This window comes from Pseudorca crassidens, chromosome 7, assembly GCF_039906515.1.
Source record: "Pseudorca crassidens isolate mPseCra1 chromosome 7, mPseCra1.hap1, whole genome shotgun sequence".
In the NCBI taxonomy this organism is placed as follows: domain Eukaryota; kingdom Metazoa; phylum Chordata; class Mammalia; order Artiodactyla; family Delphinidae; genus Pseudorca; species Pseudorca crassidens.
Genome location: NC_090302.1, coordinates 14,340,549 through 14,364,245, shown reverse-complemented (window position 1 = coordinate 14,364,245; position 23,697 = coordinate 14,340,549).

The window sequence follows — 23,697 nt, the reverse complement described above, 5'->3', positions numbered from 1 at the left end:
TTAAATAAATTTCCCAAGGTCTCCCAGCCAGTAAAGCATGAGGGCAGGATATGAAGCCGGCAGCTCATTACCAGAGTCATACTCTTCACTATGACACTATACCAGGTCTGGGCAGGCAATAGGTACACCACAAATAATTGTCATCACAGAAAAAGCCTATAAACACCTCAAAAAGTTAAACATAGAGTTACCATATGACCTAGCAATTCCACTCATAGATATATATCCAAGAGAAATGGAAACATACAGGCACACAGAAGCATGTACATGAATGCTCACAGCAAGCTCATTCACAATAGCCAGAAGATGGAAATAACACAAATGTCCATTAACAGATGAGTGGATAAATAAGTTGTGGTATATCCATACAATGGACTAGTATGCAGTCATAAAAAGGAATGAAGTAATGATACCTGCTACCACATGGATGAATCTTGAAAACATTGTGCTAAGTGGAAGAAGCCAGCCACAAAAGCCCACTGCAAGATGGTGATAGCAAGGGAAGCTCTGCATATGCACATATGGGGGGATCAGGGATACATGGAAATCTCTGGACCTTCTGCTTAATTTTCCTGTGATCCTAAGACTGCACTAAAAAATAAAGTCTATTTTTTTAAAAAAGGTCACTGTATTAGTTCACTGTAACAAAACAGCACAACCAGGGTGGCTTAAACAAGAGAAATTTAGTTTCTCCCAGTTCTGGAGGATAGAAGTTTGGGATCAAGGTGTGACAGGGTTTGTTCCTTCCAAGGCCTCTCTCCTTGGCCTGTAGATGGTCATGCTCTCCTGTGTCTTCACATAGTCTTCTATCTGTATGTGCCTGGGTCCTAGTCTCCTCTTCTTATAAGGGCACCAATCATATTGGAGTAGGGCCTACCCCAATAACCTCAATTTAATTTAATTTCCTCTTTAAAAACCCTATCTCCAAATACAGTCACATTCTAACGTACTGGGTGTTAGGACTTCAACATACAAATTTTGAGGGACACAATTTAGCCGTAAGCCACGCATTATATGATTCCTTTTATATGGCCTGTCTAGAATAGACAAATCCATGGAGACAGACAGCGGATTAGTGGTTGCCAGGGGCCAGGGGAAGGGGGAAATGGGGAGTGAATACTTAATGGGTGCAGGGTTTTCTTCTGAGGTGATGAAATGTTTTGAAACTAGAGAGAGCTGGTGGCTGCACAGCATTGTGACTGCACTAAATGTCACTGAATCATACAGTTCAAACAATTATATGTTGTGTGAATTTCACCTAAATTATTATTTTAAAGCTAAAAAAAAAAGACTATGAACATAGGCAACTCATAAGATTGCCATTCCCCCCTCTCCCTCCCAGCCAAGCTTTGAGGTCTCTTCGTCTCTTTACCCAGAAGAAGATGGGACTCTGGGGGCTGATGGGACCCTGAGTTTTCCTAAGTATGACATAAGATTAAGTCAAGTTTGCCAAAGAGAGAAAAGTGAAAATGGCTTCAGGAGAATGTAAGTGAAACCAATGCTCCAAGCAGAAGATCCGTCCAACGAACCAGCTACCAAACGTCTGAGACAGGCCAGGTGTGAGGTTTATTCCTTTGTTCCTCTGCCGGTGCTTGCTGGGGGGGTCTGTAAGTGCCGCTGGCGGAGAGCTGCTTCCCAGACTTGGCCTGAGAATGGGGAGTCAGAAAAACGGGGCAGCTAAATTGAGCAACACTGAGAGGTTGTGTTATGCCTCCTGGCGGCTGCAGCCTGGACCCCACCTCTTCTCGGGATCCTCTGTGACACCTCCCTCCCAGTTCCCTCAAGCCTCAGCTGTCTCCATAGTTGTGGATTTCCTCAACCCCAATACTCCCCAGGGTGCATCGTAAGTGTCTGCCTCTTTAGCTGTGTCCCACTCAGGACTGGGAGAGCAAGGACAAGGTCTCATTCTATCATGGAACCCCATTAACCAGCCTAGGGTCTGAAACAAAAGAGATGCTCAACTAACGTCAGTGAAAGGAAGAGACGGAGGGATGAAGAAAAGAAAGAAGGCATTTGATAGGAAGGTGATGGCATGGTTAGAAACAATTCATTTGACCTTGAGATCCAATTATCTCAGGTCTCTGTCTCCAGAAGACCAAAGAAAAAATGTTCTGGAAATGACTCAAACAAGCACAGGTTTTGAAAACTATGCATCATACAAGACTCTGTCCTTACTCACTGTCAGGACCATACCAGAGGCATTCACAGCACAAACAGCATCGCCCGCCATCTTGGAAACGTAAACACCATCCCTTAAGCCCTGGGCAGGACTATGGTGTTACTTCCCCCTGGGCTTCTGGAAAACATCCATCACTTGAGGTAGAAGGAGAACCGACAGTCACAAAATACCTGCTCCTGACAGAAGACACCTCAACCATCTTGTGAGGAAATTGAGAATCAGGGAAGTTAAACAGCTAGACTCATACAGCCAGGGTGAAAGAGCCAGAATTAGAACCTAGTTCTGTCTGACAAGTTCCACTTATCACCCCCACCATGACCTCCCCCAAATTTAACTCTCTGACACTAAGTCCTGTGTTTCTAACTCAGCACATGGTCAATCCTTGCTTGACTACATGATCTATATCCCTGGCTGGTCTGGGATTACATCTAGACATCCGTACTCACCGAAGTGTCTTGCATACGGCAAGCACTGGATAAGCGCTTGATGGTGGAGGTAGGGAACCAGTAAAATAGAGAGAGCCCAGGACTGGAGGCTGGGGGACCTAAGTCACATCCAGTCCCAGCCACTTACCAGCTTTGAGTTTTAGCTAAACACATCCTTTCTGCTCCATAGTTTCCCCATCTGTGTTTGGGCTAAGTCTTAAATGACACATGCAGATATTCTTTATTAACTAACATATACTGTGTGCCTGCCTGTACCATGTGCTTTCCACAGACTGATGCACTGAATCCCACACAAGATTGAAGGAATCCTTCTAAGTGGAAGAAAGAGAAATCTCTTTGAGGTCGATTGTTTTTTTTTATTTGTTTCGTGTGAGTCTGAATTCTTTTCAAAGGTGACTGTGTTTTATCTCTGTGGTGGTTTCACAAGGACCTTAGAATATAAAATCATGGGGATAGACCCGCCATGTGTTAATTCATGCTAAAGTTTGCAGTGTTTGCACTAAAATCGTCTATAACTATTACTTGTTGAACCTTTGTACTTTTATGTTGGAATTTTTAAAACCTGGGAATAGGTCAAAAATATCTAGGAATTCTTTGGTCTTTGGGGATATCTGGAATGGAATTGGACTGAAATGTGCCGTAATCCAGTTGTTTTGGGATATGTTATGGCTGGTTCGTGGGGAAACCAGTTCAGTCAATAGTGTGGGAGGTTCATGACATCAGGGATGTTGCCCTTTTCAGGTGAGAGTTCGTATGTTTTCATGTTTTGGGCCAATCTTGATGAATAATTTGGGTAAAAATAAGAACATAGAACACTGATTTTAAAAGTACATACCTGAGGGCCTCTAAGAAATGGGAAGGTGAGGGTGAATAGAGTTTAACAATGGCTCTAGTAAAAGGAAAGATAGTGGGAAAAGAACTAGATGGACAGCTGTGGCTTCTTCCACCTTGTACATGGCTGGTAGGAATGTAAATGATGCAGCCACTGTGGAAAACAGTTTGGTGGTTCCTCAAAAAGTTAATCGTAGAATTACCATGTCACCCAGTAGTTCCACTCCTAGGTATGTAACCAGAAGAATTGAAAATAGAGACTCAGACACTTATACACAATGTTGATTGCAGCATTATCATAATAACCAAAAGGTGGAAACAACACCAGCGTCCGTCAACAGATGAATGGATAAGCAAAACGTGGTATACACATAAGGGAATATTATTCAGCCATAAAAAGTACAAATATTGTATGATTCTACTTATGTGAAATCTCTGGAATAGGCAACTTCATAGAGACAGAAAGTAAATTAGAGGTAGGCAAGGGGAGGGGGAATGGGGAGTTATTGCTTTTAATGGTACAGAGTTTTGTTCAGGGTGTTGGCGGCATAACACTGTGAATGTAATTAATGCCATTGAATTGTACACTAAAAAATGATTTAAAGGGTAACTTTTATTGTTGCACATATTTTACCACAATTTTTTTTAAGTTGGGAATAGAGAGGAAGAAAACCAAAGAAATCCTTATAGATATCTGTGGAGCTGAACTGACTGGAAAATGTTTGGGGGTTCTTGATTGATTTCATTGTTCAACTGCCCGTACATTTGCAATACGTTCATGATATACAAATAACATTAGTTATTAGAGAGTGTCAATTTCTGTCTTGTTAAAGCATTGAAGACTTTCTTCTCCAACTCTCCAAAAAAAAAAAATTAAGGTTTGGAGTTCCAGTAGAGAAAACTAGGAGAGGATTTTAAACAAAACCTTCAACATCTGTATTTGTCTATCTTCAGCCTTTGACTTTCATCTTTATTATGTATTCAGAGAGTCTATCTGTGATACTGAAAGCGTGTGTCTCACATCTGAACCTCAACCTGAGGGCCAATGGCCCCCATCCTCTGCTCCCCACCACTGGAATGTAATATTTGTGAAACTATGCAGTATAGGGGGTGTTTGGTACAAGAAGAGTTGAAATTAAAATTAAAGGAGCCAGCGCAGGTGGTCTCTCCTCCCCTCCAGAATACAGTCTTTTTTGGATCGTTTCAGTCACAGCTTTACTCTCGGTCCTCCAGAGAGCAGTGAAATCAAACAGAAACAAAAAAAGTTTGTCAGACTTTGGGTAACACAGTGGTGAGAAAGTTTAAATTTAGAGGACATGACCCAATGGTTTAAAAGACACTGAGGGATAGCAACGCCCAGAACAGTGAGATAAGGTAGGTCAGGGCTGTTCACAGTGGCCAGAGGATGCTGCTTCCGGGTCTGGCAAAGAGTGAGCCGGTGTTGGATATTGGGGTAGTTGGTATTTTCTGTTGCTTAAAACAGAGAATTATAATATTTCAGAGTATCGTTATTCATCCATAATAGTAGCAAAGCAATAGGAAGGGAGGGAGGGAGGGAGGAAGGAAAGAAGGAAGGAAATGAGGACAATCACAAATGGCTTCCTTTCAACAGGGAGATAAAAAATGTAAAAGTCACTTGGGGAAAGTGGGATAATATTAAATGTAAATTATTGATCAGAGGGAATCTCTGGTCTAGGAGGATGGGAAAGTATCAGGGTAGCTAGAAAAACACCAAAACAGTGGTTGGTAAATTCAGGAGAAACTCTGCAGACCACTCAGACCTTGCTGAGAAAACAAGAGAAAAAACAGGCAGGACTGCGGAATCGTTACTCTTTTTTTTTTTTTAATCTCAAGAGGGAAGCCCACTTGGGAAAGACAAAAGTCTCCATCAAAGCCACCCGCTAATATTTCACTCCCTGAGGCCCTGGAAATAGAAAACCACTTTATACTAATGATATTACAATAAGGAGAAGGACATTTAGAAATGAAGAAACAGTAAATGTGGGGGGGTATTTGTTTCCTTTCGCCTCTTTAACAAATTACCGTGAATTTAGTGGCTTAAAACCACACAGATGTATTTATTATCTTGCTGTTTTGAAGGTCAGCTGTCTGACATGGGTTTCACTAGGCTAAAACCAACGTGTTTGGCGGGAAGCGTTCCTTCCAGAGGCTGAAGGAGAGAATCTGTTTGGTTTCCTTGCCTTTTCCAGCTCCTAGAGGCCAACCTGCACCCTTAGCTCATGGCCCCTCCCTCCATCATCAAAGCCAATAGAACCGCATCTTTATCTCTCTCTCTTTCTAACTCTGACTTCTCTCGTGCCTCCCTCTTCCACTTTTTAGGACCCTGTGATTCTATTCGGGCCATCTGGATAATCTCCCTCTTTTAAGGTCACGTGAGTAACGATGTTAATTCCACGTGCGATCTTAATTCCTCTGTGCCATGTAACACAACATATTCAGGTGCTGGGATTAAGACAGGTACCTTTGAGGGAAGCCTTTATTCTGCTTCCCACAGGGGGAACCACACATGTTATACTTAGCACAACCCTAAGGAAAGATCTGAAGAGAAGTTTGGAAGGGGCTGTGCCCCAGACCATAAAAGATACATGAGGAAAGACTCTTGACGTATGGCCAGTGTGAGCCTCCAGCCTAAGGAGAGTTTTACCATCAAGTCTTGTCGACCTGTTGTTTCTCCTCCTCGATCGAGCCAGATTCTGTGTTGAGCAGTAATCACGTAGCCGTATATCCATGCTGCGTAACCAGGCTGACTCATCAGCATCGCTGCCCAGAGCAAAGCGCAGATTTCCTCAGTCAAGTATGGAGAAAAGCAGATGCTCACCGACCTGGGGCTCCACGTGAGGAGGAAGTGGGGAAGCCCACAGCTTACGTTATTTCCTTGTCGTTACCATCTTCCTGGAAGTTACGGCCCATCCAGAGGTGGGGTGTGGACCAGGAGTCAACAGTAGGCTTTATGATCAGACTCATCCTAAAGATGAAAAAAAGAAAGCCTAGAGGTTCAATGAGCTGTCCGTCATCCCTTGAAGAGTAAGCCGTGGAACTGGGATGTGGATCCAGACCTGTCTGACCCCCCAAAGCTTAGCTATTCACTCAATATAACTCAATAAGCCGTTATATTGGATTATAGGTACACAGATATAAGACGCAGTGTCTACTTTCAATGGATTCAGTTTTAAGGGGACCCTGGCATTTATTCAGTTAGACACGGCTGCATAGGTGTCTGTAGATCAGAAAGCCCAGGAAGCTGTGGGAGCTCATAGGAAGGACAACTAATCCTGCCTTGTTAGTTTTAAGTTTATAAAAAGGGACAGCTAAGCCGAGTCATCAGAATTAGATAGGCATTGCCCTGGTGAAGGGGTCAGTAACACACAAAACTTGGGAGGCATCACAGTCAGCTGCGTCCCTGCTCCCTGTTGGGCAGAGGCAGGGCAGCCTCTGTGTGTCTGGGACATTGTCAGTCATAATGGCAGAGACACAGGAGATGATCATGGCAAACCACGTGCGGCTCCTGAAGCTTCTTCCTTGAAGTCACACACATCACTTCTCCTCCACTTATCGGACAGAGAGAGTCACATGGCCTATCCTGATGCAAATGAAGGACCAACAGGGAGGAGCCACACATACAAGCGATTCAGGATGTGGCCTGTCTTGCAAAGTGCGCCAGGATTTGGGGACCAGCTCAATCCTGCATTTATCACAACAACCTAACTCACACAGGATTTGATCTTTCTTTCCCAGAGGCACGAAATCATCAGAGGGAGGAAAAACTTGCGTCCATGACACAGTGTCAGATGGACCAATGCCTGGCTGTGGGAGCAGCATCCCTCCCAAGATTTCTTCATAATAAATGAACAAAAACATGCCACCGAACTCTTTAAACAGATAGAGGAGCTTAATTATAAGAATTTAATTTTCAGAAGCAAAAGCTGCTTTTATACAATTACAGCAAGGCAACTTTTAATTAACTTTGGAAACTTTCTTTTGCTTGGAAAATCCAATTAAAAATACTTAGGGAACTATTAACATGACAAGATTCAGGAAGCGGGGTAGAAATAATATTGGGAAGGTGTGGAAAAGAGACAGAGGAAAGGTATCCTTGGGGACTTAGGGCCACCTAAGTTTCCCCAAACATTCAAAGGTTCCTGTCCCTCTCAAGCTCTCGGGACGTCAAGGGGAGATTTTGCCAACACCAGTAGCTCTGTGGATTCCTCTAAGCCGTGGAGTCTGGTGAGAGTTCTGCCTTTTCTTTCTTCTACTTTTGGGACTCCCTCATCTCTGATGTAGGGAATAGAGAGGAGGGGGTGAGTGACGAGATTTGAGAGTCAGAAGAAATTCAAAAAGCGATGGGATACCATAAAACATCAGGGGACAGCAGAGTGGACGCTTATTAGCTTTGCAACTTATCTGCCCTAGCGCGTGCCCAGGGGATGAGAGTGTGGTCTCAACCACCGTGGTTCTCAGAGTGTGGTCGGCATCACCGGGGAGCTCGTTAGACATAATACAGATTCTTGGGCCCCCGCCTCGGATCTACTGAATCTGAACAGGCATTTGACCAGAGCGCCTGGTTGATTTGTGTACACGTTAAAGTCTGATAAGCACTAGAGCTTGTCTGGATAAACCCAGGTATGATCTGCCAATGACCTGCTTCAGAATTCTTTGAGGAGTCTGTCTAGAGAATGGATCCCCAGGCCCTACCCCAAACCTAGTGAATCAGAATCCTTGGAGGTGGGGCTTAGGGACGGATATTTCAAAGAAGTTCCCCAAGAGTTTGTGGCACACTGGCACACGGAAGAATCCAAGCTCGAGATCGGGGAGGGAGCCTCTCAACCTTTCTTTCTTTCTCAGACTCTTCATCTGTGCGATGGAGGGGGCAGTGCCCCCCCCCCCTTGCAAGTTCACTGAGCACCAGCTGAGAGAGTGGCCGGGAAGCTCTACATAACTGACAGCTGGTGATGTAAACACGAGCATTCTTTGCTGGTGACATCACATCCCAGGCTGGTTCCGCGGAAATCCGAGCCAGGTGGAGGTTAGGAGACCGAGATTCTATCCTGGCCCTGCCACCAACTCCCTGCAAGACTTTGGGCAAATCTGGCCACCTCTCTGGTCTCAGTTTCTCAACTTTCTGAACAACCAAGCAGGAAGTTGTCAAGTGTGCAGGATCATTGGAGATCTAGGTCATCTCTGAGATTCCCTAGGGCTCTGGAATCTGTCATTTGCATAGAACTGCCCTTTAGGTGGACCCCACCTTACCAGGTGAAAGCAGAGACAGAAGGGGTCTCCACCAACCCACCAGGGACATCGGGTAGGGAAGGGCATGGTCCTCTCCATGTTCCAGAAATGCGGCTTTCTCAGGAAGTTCCTTCTGAAACTCTTCAGATCAACACAAAAAAGAAAACAAGCAAACAAAACTGATTCTCAAGTGGCTCTGCATCCCCCAGCCCACCTTGCCTTGTGCCTGCCCACCAGGGGTTCCAAATATAACTAGCTGACCCAGATTCCTGAACCCAAGGGCCCCCATCAGGGTATGTGTGCCGGGCAGAGCTGTCCGGAGGAACTTTAATGCTACACTGACCCCCTGTGGAAGTCAGAGGCGTCAGCGACTCCTCCCACCTCGAGCATCCCCTCTCCCCCCTCCCTCCCATCCCCACCCCCACCGTCCCAACCAGGCCCTCCGGCAGCAGCCCAGGATGTTCTCAAGGAGGGCCATTCACCAGCTGCCACCTCTGAGGCAGAGACAACAGGGCAAACGCGATTGTATCCCGGGGAACCCCCGCCAAGGTCGGACAGAAGACAAAGGGAGGGGGCGTACCCTCCACTCCAGCTGTTGTCACCACCGGCCTAGCTGGGATGCGGCTACAGACTTCTCAGTTGCCTCCCAAACCCTGGATTCCTCCTGCTCTGGAGCGAAGTCTCTTTCCTGCTCAAAAGTCTTCACCAGCTCCTTGTAACCCACGGGATGAAGTTCAGTCCTCGGTCAGGCTGGCAAGGCTTCCCACGATCTAGCCCTGACCTACCTCTCCAGCTTCCTCACCCAGGCTAGCAAGGCCAGGAGTGTAGGCGTATCCCCACATCCTGCAGTTTCCCACACCATGCCTCTGCCCGGGCTGTCCCTGTCCCTCCTCCCAAAGGCCTCCCCCTAGCCTCCCTGTGTCCACGCCTCACCCAGACTTGGGAGGCCAGCGAAAGTGCTTCCTCGTCGCCAAGGCTTCCCTGATCACGCCAGCTCCTGCAGCAGAAGGTGGCCAGGGACCTGGGTCTGCACGCATGGAAGCCACTTCCCCTCTCTGAGCCTCAGTTGTCTCAGGTGTAAAGTGGAGGCAATGACCCCAGTCTTGTGTAGCTCCTAGGATAGGCACTGAGATGTAATGAGGTAACGGGAGAGCTTTGGAACGTGTTAAGAAAGTACCAGGTTTACTTTAGGTTACGGAGGTTGGTGCCATGCTTTGTCCTGCATCACACAGAGGTTTTGTCTCACGTGCTAGCTCCGAATGATGGAAAGCGACCATCAGAGCCAGAGAGTGGCAGAGTCGAGCCTGGAACCCTGAGGCCCAACTCTGTGTCAGATGCCAGAGACACCCAGATGCCCTCAAAGAGCCTTTGGCTAGTAAAGGAGACAGAGCCATGAGGATGACAGTTCAGCTTGATGAGGACTAGGATAGAGGTAGGTACAGAGTAGTGTCCTTGACCCAGGCTTGGAAGTCAGGGAAGGCTTCCTGGAAGAGGTGGCATCTGAATTGAGACCTGGAAGACCAGTGTGAATTGGCCAGAAGGATCATGAGTGTGGGCAGGGAAGTGCTACTGGAGGAATTTTAAGAGTTCAGTGTGGCCGGGCCGAGACTTGAGGGGAGAGGCAGGATGGCAGGAGGGGCCAAATCATACAAAGACTCCAAGTGTGAGCACAGTAGGAGCCTCTACCTTGTTCCAAACAGGAAGTCAAGTGGTCAGATTATCATCTGAGAAACAGTCCTCTGACTCAGGGTCGGTAGCCATGCCACCAGGGAGCAACCCCTGATTTGACAGGCGACTTGGGGGTCAGTAATGGGACATCCCAGACACAGATTCCCTGTTTCATCCACCTCCTAGCCCCTTTAGACTTCACTCCTGAGGGTTTTCCTTCCATTTGCAAATTTCTGGGAAGTGTGTGTGCGTGTGTGTGTGTGTGCGTGTACACGTTTTTCTGCCCGTGTTCATGACTCTGTGCATGTCTGTGTTGGGGTATATTGTCTGCCTTTCAATATTTTGGGGTGATTTTGTACATCTCTTTATGGTACACTCTGCTTGACATTCAAATGTGTGGGTTACATTTCCCCACCTGAGGGCGTCCGTGTTGGAATCCATGCACGCAGCAGGAGGTGTACAGTTGGGAGTTCAGTTGTGGGTCCATTATCTACACCACAGGCACCCAAGTAAACTTACTAAAAAGCTAATCTGACCCCAATGTCCTCCTCTCATCTTGATTTCTAGGACAGCCCATCCGTCTCTCCACGAGAAGCCTCGGAGCAGACAGCGCACAGTGGTTGGTGTCCATGATCTAGAGTCAGACACCAGGGGTGTGAGTCCCAGCTCACCTCTCACTAGCTGGTGACCTTGGGGAGATGAGATAACTACTCTGTACCTCAGTTTACTCAACCGTCAAATGGGGTTGATGGTCAAGCCCATGACACAGATTCGTCCACACACGTGCACAGCAGTCAGCTCTTATTCTGAGCCTGAATATGCCAGGCCTTTGTTCATTCATGGGAGTCCATCAGCCTGGCTTGGTCTCCTCCTGCCAAGTCCTACTTTTTCTCCAGCCATCCATCAAATATTCAACTGGCCCGAAGACAAACACTCTGCGAGTCATGAACAAGCTGAGGGTAACTGCCCTCCGAACTCCAGGTGAAGGGAGATGCTGAAGGAAGCAGACAACGCCCGTGCCAGGAAGGGGGAGGGTGGGGAGGGTGCAGTGGAGGGCCGGAGGATCAGGGAAGCCTTCCTGGAGGAGGAGGTATCTCAGCCATAACTCAAAACGTAAGGAGGCGTTGTCTGAGTGAAGGTAGGAAGGAGAGAGAGCCAAGCAGAGGGCACAGGTGAGAAAGGGAAGAGCTTAGTTGTGGAAACGGATGGAGGATGGAGCAGAGAAGGTGAGGGGAGGACTGGGGAGAGAGGACATTGGGAATGCCAGCTGGACCCCGGGGCACAGACATCCTGCTGATAAGAGTGGACTTCCGTGAAGGAAAAGGGAAATGGCGCCCTCAGAGGTGCATTTTAGAAAAATCTGATCAATGCAAAGAAGAGGATAAGTGGGAGGGGACTAAACCAGACTCAGGAAGACAGAGAGTGTTTCCTGTGGCCCAGGCACGGCCCTCAGCACTATACCACCTGTTTATTAACTCATTTCCTTCTCACCAGAAGCGATGGTGGAGGAACTACTCTTATCCCCACTTTCCAGATGAGAAAGCTGAGGCCCAGAGAATTTACGTACCTTGTCCAAGGTCACACAGCAGTAAGGATGCAGTGAGTGGAGAAGACTGGCTGGCCTCAAAGAACAGAGAGCATGCCAGGGCCTCAGGGACAGGGCTGCTTGGGACCAGGGCTCCACCCTGTGAGGCTGGGTGTAGGGTCCCAAGAGCCCTGGCTCTGGGACAGCAAGCTCTAGGAAGGCTTTCCTGCTCTGCTCATTCAGCTCCACGAGCTCAGACAACTGATGTCTCCTCTCGACCCCCTCGGCTGCAGAGTGCACGTGATGAGACCCATGAGGATGAGCAGAAATTCTACCCTTCAGAGATAATGTTCATGTGAACATTTCGGTGAACATTCTTCCAGATGGTCATGAAATGAAAGTATAAGAAGGGGTAGGCACCCATGAGGGGCCCCCCATCGCCTCCCCTGCAGGGCAGCCTGCCGAGCCCCCACAGGCACACACCCAAACACCAGGCGCTGACAGTGGAGAGCAAGTCCCCTGCCCTGCCTTGTTTCTCCCCTCATAAGCTCACATCACTGCCCTCGTGGCCCACATTTAGGAATCTCACTCTCGTGTGTACCGAGAAGATGCATGGAGGATGGTGTTCATCACAGCAGGAAGGAGCCTCTCCCTAAGACCCAGGAGGAACGGCTCTCTCAGCCTCTCTCAGGAATAGGATCTTCCTCTATAAATAAGTTGTAGATTCTTGTTGCCCTCTTTGCTTTGGCTGCCGGGGAGCTCAGAGCCATGTATAAATTTAATCATCCAGCCCTATCAGTTTTCTAGGGCTCACTGAGAGGGGACAATGTAGAGGGCCTTTCCACAAATGCAGAGGACTCCCCAGTATACATTTGGGGGAACAAACATTCCCTTGGGTACATCTTATGTCACTACATTTATTTACTCTTAGTTCCAATTTCCTTACTCTTTTTCCCCCCAAACAAAAATACATACATACCACTTGAAATTCCACCCTTCAGAGATGTTCATGTGAACATTTCGGTGAACATTCTTCCAGATGGTCATGAAATGAAAATATAATTTTATAAAAATGGGATTGTATAATCGACTCAACTACATGTCATGGATAGCTTTTCATGTCAATGACTATAAATCCACATGACATGTGGATTATCGTAATTTATTTAGCCAGATCCCTATTTCTGTGCATTTAGGTGATTTCTCATTTTGACAATTACAAAGCAAGCTGCCATGGAATTCCTGGTGCAATTATTTTTCCCATTTCTGCAATATTCTTCTGATGAAAAATTCTCAGATATACTCTTTCTTTTTTTTTTAATCTGACAGTATTCTTTGCATTTTGTGATTGGTAAATCTTTGGAGGAACAAGAAGAAAAAGATACTTATAAGATAAAATAAATGATGGCATATTTAACCATTTATCAAAACAATGGAATATTATTCAGCCATAGAAAGGAATGAAGTACTGACACATGCCACGACTTGCAAACATTATGCTAAGTAACAAAGCCTGTCACCAAAGACCATGTATCGTATCATTCCATTTATATGAAATGCCCACAACCGGAAAATCTATAAAGACAGAACGTAGGTTAGTGGTTACCTAGGGCTGGGAGGGATGGTGGGTTGGAGGGTGACAGCTAAAGGATAACGGGCTTTCTTTAAAGAAGATGAAAATATTTGAAAATTGACAAGGTGATGGTTGCACAACTTGGAATACCATTCAGTTGTACCATTGAATGATACCCTTTAAATGGGTAAATTGTATGGTATATATCTCAAAAAAGCTGTTACAAAAACTAAACTATACTAAACTAAACTAAACTAAAATAAAACAAAATAACTGTGAACAGATCCTTAGGAGCTGAGGGGAGACAAGAGCTCTGTTGGAAGACAGGGGACAAAGGAGCTCCCATCATGGGGCTCCTCGTCCTGGGGACGAAACCAGGAGACACGTCTTGGCCCCCAGACCTGAGACAGAGGAAGTGGTGGCGGATGACTCCCTCTGAGGTTTGGGGGGACACAGGAGACATTCCCAGGCCTGCAGGGCCTCCTGCCAGTCCAGCCTGTGTCCCCAATCCCACGTCCCCAAGCAGCTGTCTCCTTCCATCTATGAAGGCCGGGAAGGCAGGTGGAGACTCCTCGGGCACCCATATCTTCAATGATGGCTCGAAGCTCTCTGATTACAATCACTTTTATCATCTCCCCAGCAAACCTATTCCCCTGAAATTTGCTAATAAAAGCCAAGAAGCAAGAAACTGAAAAGAGGAAGAGAGAAAGCGCCGTCAGCGTTCTAGTAGCCGGGGAGGGAGAGAGGAAGAAGTGGCCCAGTTAGGGCCCGTTTCTCACCCCCATTTTATTGGGCTGGATCTTTGGGATCATCTGAGGGGGGGGTCCCCCCAGTGGACGGCAGGTAAAGCCAATAATCCCACCACAGCTCCACACCAGCTTCAGCCTCCAAACGCCTGGCAGAGAAATGGGCCACAGAGACTCTGCCATCTGTACTCCAGCAGCCAGGGCCCAGGGAGGAGGGCAGTTGGCCACCACAGGCTACCAGGTGGCCCCCAATATCCAGAAATGTCCCTCCTTCCCTGTCACCCTCAGAAAGGCCTTCCCCACATACCAGCCCATCCATTGTGTGGAACATATGCTTAGAGTCAGGCCGGGGCTTACATCCCATTTCCCAGCACCGGGACTCTGAGCTAGTGACTTCCTCTCTCTGAGCCTCAGTCTCCTCATCTGTAAAATGGACAGTGATGGCCAATCTACCTTTTGCTCATTTCCTTGGGTGTTGTGTTGTGAAGATCAACTGAGCCACCAGACAAGACAAAGGGAATTAGGGCAGCAGTTCCTTAATGCCGGGCTGACTGCCCCAAAATCCCTGTGGGCACATGTTAAAATACAGTTTCCTGAGTCCCCTTTCAAAAGAGGAACGGCTCATTGAATATAGGGTGGGGCCCAGGAATCTGTATCTGGAAAAGCCACTCAGCACTTCTGATGGGTGGCCAGGCATGGAGAACCTCTGCTTTACAAGCCAATGTGGCGTGGCCTCTCCATGAGGGGCAGGGGTCCGACAGTCAGCCCTGGGGAAGCGGTTCTCATCTGGGCCAGTTACTTTTCTGCTCTGAGACTCAGTTTCCTCACCTGGAAAATGGGAAGCCACCTACCTTTCAGGATGTGAAGTACTCAGCATACAATGAGTCCTCAATAGATGGTAGCTGTTATCATTTTTATATTAGTTTATCATTTTTATTATTACTAGATATTATTATCAATCATTCAGATAACTTAAAACCTAAAAGCCAGCATTTTTTAATGTTCTTTACCTACAATTTTTCTCTAATTTTTTTCTTTTTCCATTCAGAAAGTGCAGGCATTCTCAATAATGCACATTCATTATGAAAACTTAAGACATCTAGAAGTATTAAATCCCACTATTTATAGTTTAGAGCATAGTTTTCCAGACATTTCTCTATAAACCAGGATAAACATATGGCTGACATTTCACACGCTGACAGAAATGGCATCATACATCGCAAGTTGTCCTGAAACTTGCTTTCTTCTCCACTCAGCCATCTATCGTGGACAGCCTTCCACACTGGTATATTGATCTATTGAATTAAGGGACAAAAAGGGTTCCATTACATGGGCGCACCCTGATTTATTTTACTAGGCCCCCTCTGATGGGCGTTTAGGTAGTTTCTGATTTCCAACGCTTATAAACAAACCTGCAGTGCCCATCTTTCGATAGTTATCTGTCAGGTAAGCTATCCTGGACAGCCACCAGGTACCTGGTGCCAAAAACTTAAAATACATTTGCTTCACTTAAACCTCATCACATCTCTGCCAGATTGGACAGATGAAGAGATTGTGACAGAGCTTCAAGGCCCATGCCTCTGCTCACATAACTAGCAGTGGCAGGGTGAAGATGGAGGAAGATGGAGCCTGTGGTAGGTTGACTGCTTTGCTGGCCCCAAGTTTTGCTGCCTCCCTGGATCCCTCCCCCTTTGTAAGTCCCTCCCACGCTGACTCTGGGCGCGGCCATATCACGTACTTTAGCCCATGAGACAGTAGCACACCAGATGCAAGCTGAAACCTGAATGCTTCTGCTTCCTCCCGCAAACCCCTGTTCTGCCATGAGAACAAGTCCAGACTAGCTGGCCGGAGAATGAGCAAATATTGGGTTGGCCGAAAAGCTCGTTCAGGTTTTTCCGTAACGTTTTCTACATTACAGAATACATGAAGCATCACATCCAAAGTCCTCCTAGACCAGCCAGCCCCCAGCCCACCTGCCAGTTGACCCAAGATATGTGAACAAGCCCAGCCAAGATGAGCCGGTCCAGCCCAGATCAGCAGAATAGCACAAGTGACCTGCAGAGTCTTGAAAAATAATAACTAGTTCTCATTTTAAGCCACTACGTTTTGGTATGATTTGTTATGCAGCAATAGCTTACTGATACAGAGCCAAACTCTAGTTCACAATCGCTACTATCTCCAACTCCACTGCCTTCATTCAGGGTCAAAGCCCTTCACATCGCCCACATGCCACAGACACTGTGCTGACAGATCTGGAGGTTCAAGACTAAATGAGATATTGCCCTGCCACCGAGGAACTGACAGTCCAGTGAGCAAGAACAACTGAGCAAATGATTACCAGTCACAGATAGGAACCTGGGGCTCAGAAGGGGCTTTTGATTTGATCATCGTCACACAATACTTTAGTGACAAAGAGAAACTCCAGGCCTCCTGACCCTAAAGCCAGAGTTCCTGTGGCCCCTCAAACCTTTGAACATCCTTGAATGCCAGTACAAGCTACGTGCCTAGATCCCAGCAACCCCAGAGAGAGCCTGTTTCCAATTTAGTGAGTCAAGTCAAAGCGCTCCAGTTTCCTTCTGAGGGTATTAACTGCAAATTTATATTTGAGGCTCTGTGTGCTGTTTTTTATGCATCCTTAAATACCAAAACATAATTACCAATGTCAATACATAATGTTTATTTCTTTCAGAACTGACATTTTAATTTTCCTGAACAGGCGGGAAAAATGATATGCATAAAAATAATGACAAATATTAAAAGTCTCCCAAATAAGGGACCGGATCACCCGCGTAATCCTAAATTTAAATGCATTCACGATCACAGCCATATTAAAGGTCTGATAAGCCAAATTAAGTTCCATGTAAGCATAATTAATCTTCTTTTTCAATGAAGATATTACAAGGGCGTTCATTTGAATCCCAAAGGCCTTTGAGAAATTGAATTATATAGATAAATCAAATATTTGACCTTTTGCAGATAATTACTATTTTTTAAAAAATTCACAATGCAAATGAACTGCAAGTAAACCTTGGGTGTCACCAAGCCTGCCAAAATGAAGTTCGTTATAAATATTCAGATACTGCATTCTATTCAGCCCCTCAGCTTTTTATTTCAAATTTGGAAGCGTAAAACTCCAGCTGGGGGTCTTGGTGTTTACTAACAAATAACTGAATGGAATTGGCCAGTGCTGATTATGTCAAATTTGCAAATTATCTGGTATCATTCATAGGTCATTAAATTTCAGAAGACATAAAGCAATGGTGCCACAGTGATGATCCTGGGGCCGGCATTAAATGAGGCTAATGCTTATCTGGGTACATGACTCACCATAGGAAATGTGCTCCTGTCACCCGTGAGTCAGGTTCCTGGGTCCCCAAGCAAGGTGGGAGGAGGGGATCCCCATCAGCACCACGGCCCTTCCCCTTAAGCTGCCTGGTGGCCTCAAAGATGAAGATCGGGGGCCTAGGACCAAATCCTGGTCCTGCAGCTCATGGACTGAATGGCACTGGAGCATCTCTAGCCTCAGTCTTCTCAACGGTAAATGAGCAGCATCGCACCAATGGTCAGGACCCCTGGGAATATGAAAGGCGATCAAAGATTTGGAGTGTTAACACCTGAGACACTTGGAGTTGGTCAGACCTGCATTGGCATCCTGGCGTCAACCCCCATCCCCACTGGTGATCAGATCTCCTGAGTTTCCCAATCTGCAAAATGGGTCTCCAGCACTACTGAGATATCCTGAGGTTCTTGTGAAGATTGTTACAAACGGGCTTACAAGGCGTTTTTCAGAGAGTAAGCACTCCTTGAGGGCTGACCCTATGTCAGAATGCTAAGTCACTTCCCACGCTCCCAGAAAGTAGCCATGTGCCTCGGCCCCTTCCCCAATTCCAGAACACACTGCGTTTCTGGGCCCAAAACGACATTACTGGAACCCGGAATCTCAAACAATCCCTCCTGAAGACTGTTCCTGCCACTTCTGACACTGATCCCTCTCCACAGAGAAGTCCAAACATCCCCTGCTGCTGAGGCCAGCACTACTGAGTGTTGACCTGTGAGCCGTCCTAAGAGCTTCACGTTGCGATTTCATTTAATCCTCTAGCGTTTCTACAAGGAAAGCCTGTGGACATCCCCATCTTACAGATGAGGAAACCGTGACCTGGAGAGCTTAAGGAAGTCCCCGAAGTGGTAGCACTAGGGCTCATACCCACAGTCTGGCTCCAGGGCTCACAGTTTTTACCCCATTGGTACTGCCACCCAACCCAGCCACATGCCATGGCCACCCTGGGCCCAGATTCCCTATCCTTTCTCAGTGGCCTGAACACAAAGATAGAAGCCTACCCCTCACCAAAAGCCAAGGCCTTTATGTCCATTAACCCACTCTAGCAGATACCCAGGGTCCTGGCTGGCCAGGCCTGCAGCTGGAGGGAACCATGATCATATGACACAAAGGATCATATGACACAAAGATCATATGACACATGATCATATGACCCTGGCCTGAGGGTCTCCCTGGTCCCCAGCATGGCCAACATTGTAGAATGGTGTCTGCCTCAGTTTCCTTCTAAGACTGAGCTTGGCCCCAGCTAGGTGGGACAGAAATGGCCTGAGTTCAATCTAACTAGTTTTTTCCTTAAGAAAAGCAGATGTGTGACAAGAGGTACTGATGTTGAGCTATGACTGGACAGAGCAGCGTGACCTGATTTGTCTGGGGGAATTGATGACTGGGCCTTCAGAGGGGACATTTTGAGTGGGCTTTGAAGGATGCATAAGAGGTCACCAGGTGGAGCAGGGGAGAAAGGGCATTACTAATGGAGAAAACAGCAAGACAAAGAGAGGGAGTTACATGGAGCACAGGCTGGGGGGTCAAGGCACTCTCTGCCAGCCTTGGTCATCACTTCTTGTGCAATGTTTCCAGCTCCAGACTCCCCTCAGCCCAGAGGGTTGCCACCAGGTGCTCGGATTCATCCTTGGACCCACACGCGCTGGCAGGATGCAAAGCTGGGCCAGCTCAGAGCTGAGCAGAGGGATGAGTTCTTCCTATGACACTATTCGCCGTCATGTTCCAAGCTCGGCCAGAGGCATCATTCAAAGGTTGTCCAGGAAAAGAGGATATTGACAACATAACAAGATCAGGTAAACAAGCACCACCAAACCCTTGCCCTTCCCGCAGCCCTGGCAAGGCCAGTCCAGAGGCCTCAGCTCCCAGGAAGTGTTAAGCAAAGACATTTTCCCTGTCATTATCACACTGGAGTTTTCTATCTCTCTGATTAGAGCAGAATTGAATCTGGCCGGGCAAAATTGAATTTGTACATTTCCCTAATCATACAATCTTCAAACACTGAACGTTCTAGTCCCAATTAGTCTGCCCTAATCTGGAAGGAGCAGGGAGACATCCTTATCGACAAAAGGAGAGTTACCGGTGATTGATTCCAAATAAAAATCAGGGCCTCTCCGGATACCAGCAGGTTACCTCCCCTCCGGGTAGGGGAGGGGCCTTGGTGAGGTCCACCTGCAGTGGGCAAGGATTTAGGGCATTTCCTGGGCCTTTCCATATGGCAGAGGTACTTCCACAGGAGATATTTGTTGTGGGTCAAGTAACTTCTTGACCTCGATTGTCTGGCGGGCTCCACAGCCAAGAACAGAACCCACGTTAAACCGCAGGCTGGGCTCAGGCCTTCTCCAGGTCCCCCTTTGCTCATCACAATGGGGGTCCTCCTGCAACCTCTTCTTGCACCAGACACACTTTCTTGGTGATTTAATCTGCCCCTCCAGCTTTAGTTACCATCTCCTCCCCAGACCTCTCTCTTGAGCTCCAAACCCAGGGATCCAGTAACCCCCTGGACATCTGGGGATGTCCAAGATGCCTCCCACTCCACATGGCCCCAGTGAAGGCAGCATCTTCATTTATGGAGAGCACCAGGCCAACCAGAGTGAATGAAGCCCCAGGCTGGGCACCGCTCTAAGTGTCTAAATCCATACGTATTTCGCTAGGCGCTCTAACAATCCTATAGGGAAGAACTCTTACTAGCCCTATCTGACAGTTGCAGAAACAGTTTGCCATTCTATACGTAAGATTCTTCGGAAGAACAGAAAATCACTGGGCCATGACTCTGTAGATGCTAGTTTGTTTTCTCAGAGGAAGTCTGAAGCCAGCCCGACTTGTTCATTGCTGGGTCACCTCTTAGGTGTGTCACTTTCTCCTGTCAGAATCCTTGCATGTTAATGGCTTTGATCTTTCTCCTTGTCATTCAACACATTACCCGGGGTCTGCCCACTGGCTTGGTCAGGAAGGAGGGGACGTTTCTGACCTGCACCGTCTGTCTTTAAATTCTGCCTTGGTGCCAATTGTCTTGCTCTTTCCTCAAGAAGTGCCGTCATATCGATATTGCCCCGTCTTTTCTGTTTTTATCCTTTTCTTCTGACTCTTCTAAGGGAGACTTTTAAGATTGTCCTCCACACCCCCGACTTGATTTTCCAGTCGATTCGGCTGTTGTGATGCTTCCCGGGACATGGTAACGATTCTATCGCCTTGTGGGTCCCTTGTAAATCTTCCTTATCTCATCCATCTCTCTTTATATTTCATCTAGATATCTGTTCATCTCAGCTTGCTCTCCCTATGATTTTGCTCTAATTTCATAAAAACCACCCTCTCCTTGCATTTACATGAGGTTCCTCACAAGATTCTAAAATTTTCCTCTGGATCAAGAGAAAACACTTTTCAGAGACCTCGTCACCCTCTGAATTTTGAACAATATTCTTCTTCATTTCTCCAGCAATTGTTTTCCAGAGGTCCCAAACCATTTCTTGAAGAAGAATATAAAAGCACACTCATTTATTCATCAAATATTTCCTAAGCATCTTTATGTCCCAAACACTGCAAAGAATGCTGGAGAGCTCCCTGCTACCCAGTGGTCCAGAGAAACGTGAAATGTGTTTCTCCTTAGCCCAGGGGGAAACTCAACAAGGGCAGGGGACAGGACTGTCTTCCGCTGCTGCCACAAGCCTGGCAGCGCGCCCACGGATGGGTCACTGGATCTGAAAGTACTAATCATTCAGGAGAGGGAAAGGGTGACCCTTGATGTCCTTTCTGAAGTCTGGATTAAGTCTGGATTTAGACAAGAAGTTCCCAAGAGATTATTTCATCTCTTTTGTGATGGAGCCAACTTTCTTTCCGAGCCCTTCCTTTGCCTGTTGAAACAGAGACCAACCACGGAGTGGGGAGCCCGGATCCTGCAGTGCGGAAGGGAAACTGAGAGCAGCCGGTTCCAGAGTCGAGCACAGGAGTGACCAAAGCAATAATGGCTAAAAGGATGACTCCTAACAGCCTTGCTCAGATCCTAGCCTCCCAAACCACGCCCCCTCCATCACACATTCTAAACCACGCCCCCTCCACCACACATTCTAAACCACGCCCCCTCCACCACACATTCTAAACCACGCCCCCTCCACCAAAGACTGGGTGTTTGCCATTTCAGAACAGAACAGCAGTGGCTTGGGCAAGGCAATCATGAGGAAAGAGAAAGGTTTTGTTTTCCACAAGAGAAGTGGTTTTTTTTAACAGCTGAACTGAGGTTAAAAAACTGCATATATTTGATGTATACAATTTGATGAGTTTGGCAGTATGCATGCACCTGTGACACCACCACAAGGAAGATATAAAGAGATCCATCACCTCCAAAAGACTCCTTGTGTCCCTTTCTTTCTTTGCCTGTTTTTGGTTTTTTGTGGTAAGAACACTTAACATGATATCTAACCTCTTAAATGTTTAAGCGCACGATTCAGTATTGTTAACTACAGGCACTGTTATTGGTTATTGATCACAGGTATTGTTAACTCCTGTCATACAGGAGATTTCTAGAATTTATTCATCTTGTGTGACTGAAACTGTGTATCAATGGAATAACAGATTCCCCATTTCGCCCTCCCCCAACCCTTGGTCACTGCCACTCTTCCACTTCTAAGAGGTATTTAAAATAGTCAAGCCATAGCTTGACTATTTTAAATACCTCTTAGAAGTGGAATCATGCAATATTTGTTCCTCTGTGACCGGCTTATTTCACTTAGCATAATGTCCTCGAGGTTCATCCGTGTCGCAAGTGGCAGGATTTCCTTCTTTTTTTTTAAGGCTGGATAATATTCCACTTTATGTATACATTACATTTTCCTTTTCCATTCATCTGTCTGTGGACGTTTGGGTTATTTCCACATGCTGGCTATGGTGAGTCATGCTGCCATGTACATGGGAGTGCAGATAAAGAGAGAATTTCCTTAATCTTCCCAGGTCAAAGGGAAGGTCCTGTGGGAGAAATGACAGGGGAAGAAACTCCTTACAAGATTCACAGGAAAGAGCAGGTACTATATCTCCTATCTGCTCCTTTAAGGAGCAGATATAATTTAGTAGAAAAAAAGGACAGAACAACATGTGAACCAAGCAAATACACGTGTGCACGTTTGATTATTTCAGAGGTGCACCAGTTCTGTGCATCTTAGCGGCATCTACTAAGTAAGGTATATAGGGCTGAAATTCATGATGTCTGAGACTTGCCGCTCAGGTGCAACCCTGCAGGACCAGCTGCTTTACCTGGGAACTTGTTAGAAATTCTCAGGCCCCATCACAGACCTACTAAATCAGAATCTGGAATTTAACAAGATTCCCAGGTGATTTCTTAGCACATTAAATATTGAAAAGCACCAATTTAAAAGGAAAATAGCACTGATTTAACAAAGAGAGAGAGAAGAGAGAAAAGGGCAAGTGAAGCAAATAGAGACAAATATCGCTAACTGTTGAATCCAGATATGATATACGAGAGCTCATTGCACTATTCACGGCTTTTGCATTTATCTGAAAATGTCTGAAGTAAAAAAGCAATGCCCTGACGGATTGACAGAGGAAACCATGGTCAGAGACAGCAGCGATTGCCTCAGGAGAGACGCTCCTGGGGCCGTGTCACAAATGCAAGTAGCCATGCCAGCCCTGGGCACAAGAACATCATTAGATTATATGTCAAAGGGCTGCATTTGGATGTCGGGGGGTAGCTGTGGCCTCAAAGAACAGAGAGCACAAGGCCACGCAGCATAAATGAAAAAGACAGACACGGGACGCCTCCTGGTGAGGTTTCAGCACTCCTCAGATACAGAGAACATTTCAAAAGCTTCAGAGAGCAAAAACACAGAACCCAGTGATGCTAGCTGCCCACTGGATACTGCAGGCCTGGATGCTGTAAAGCTGTGCCTCTGAGTGAGCCTCCTATGGCCGCTGTGACAAACCACCCCAAACTCGGAGGCTTAAGACTACACAAGTGTGCTCTCTTACAGTCCGGAGGCCAGCAGTCTGAAACCAGTCTCACAGGGTGGAAAGCGAGGTGTCCGACTGCGCTCCCTCCAGAGACCCTAGGGAAGAACATATTTCCTTGCTTTCCTTTTCCAGCTTCTAGAGCTTCTCTCCTCACATTCCTTGGCTCAGGGCCCCTTCCTCCATCTTC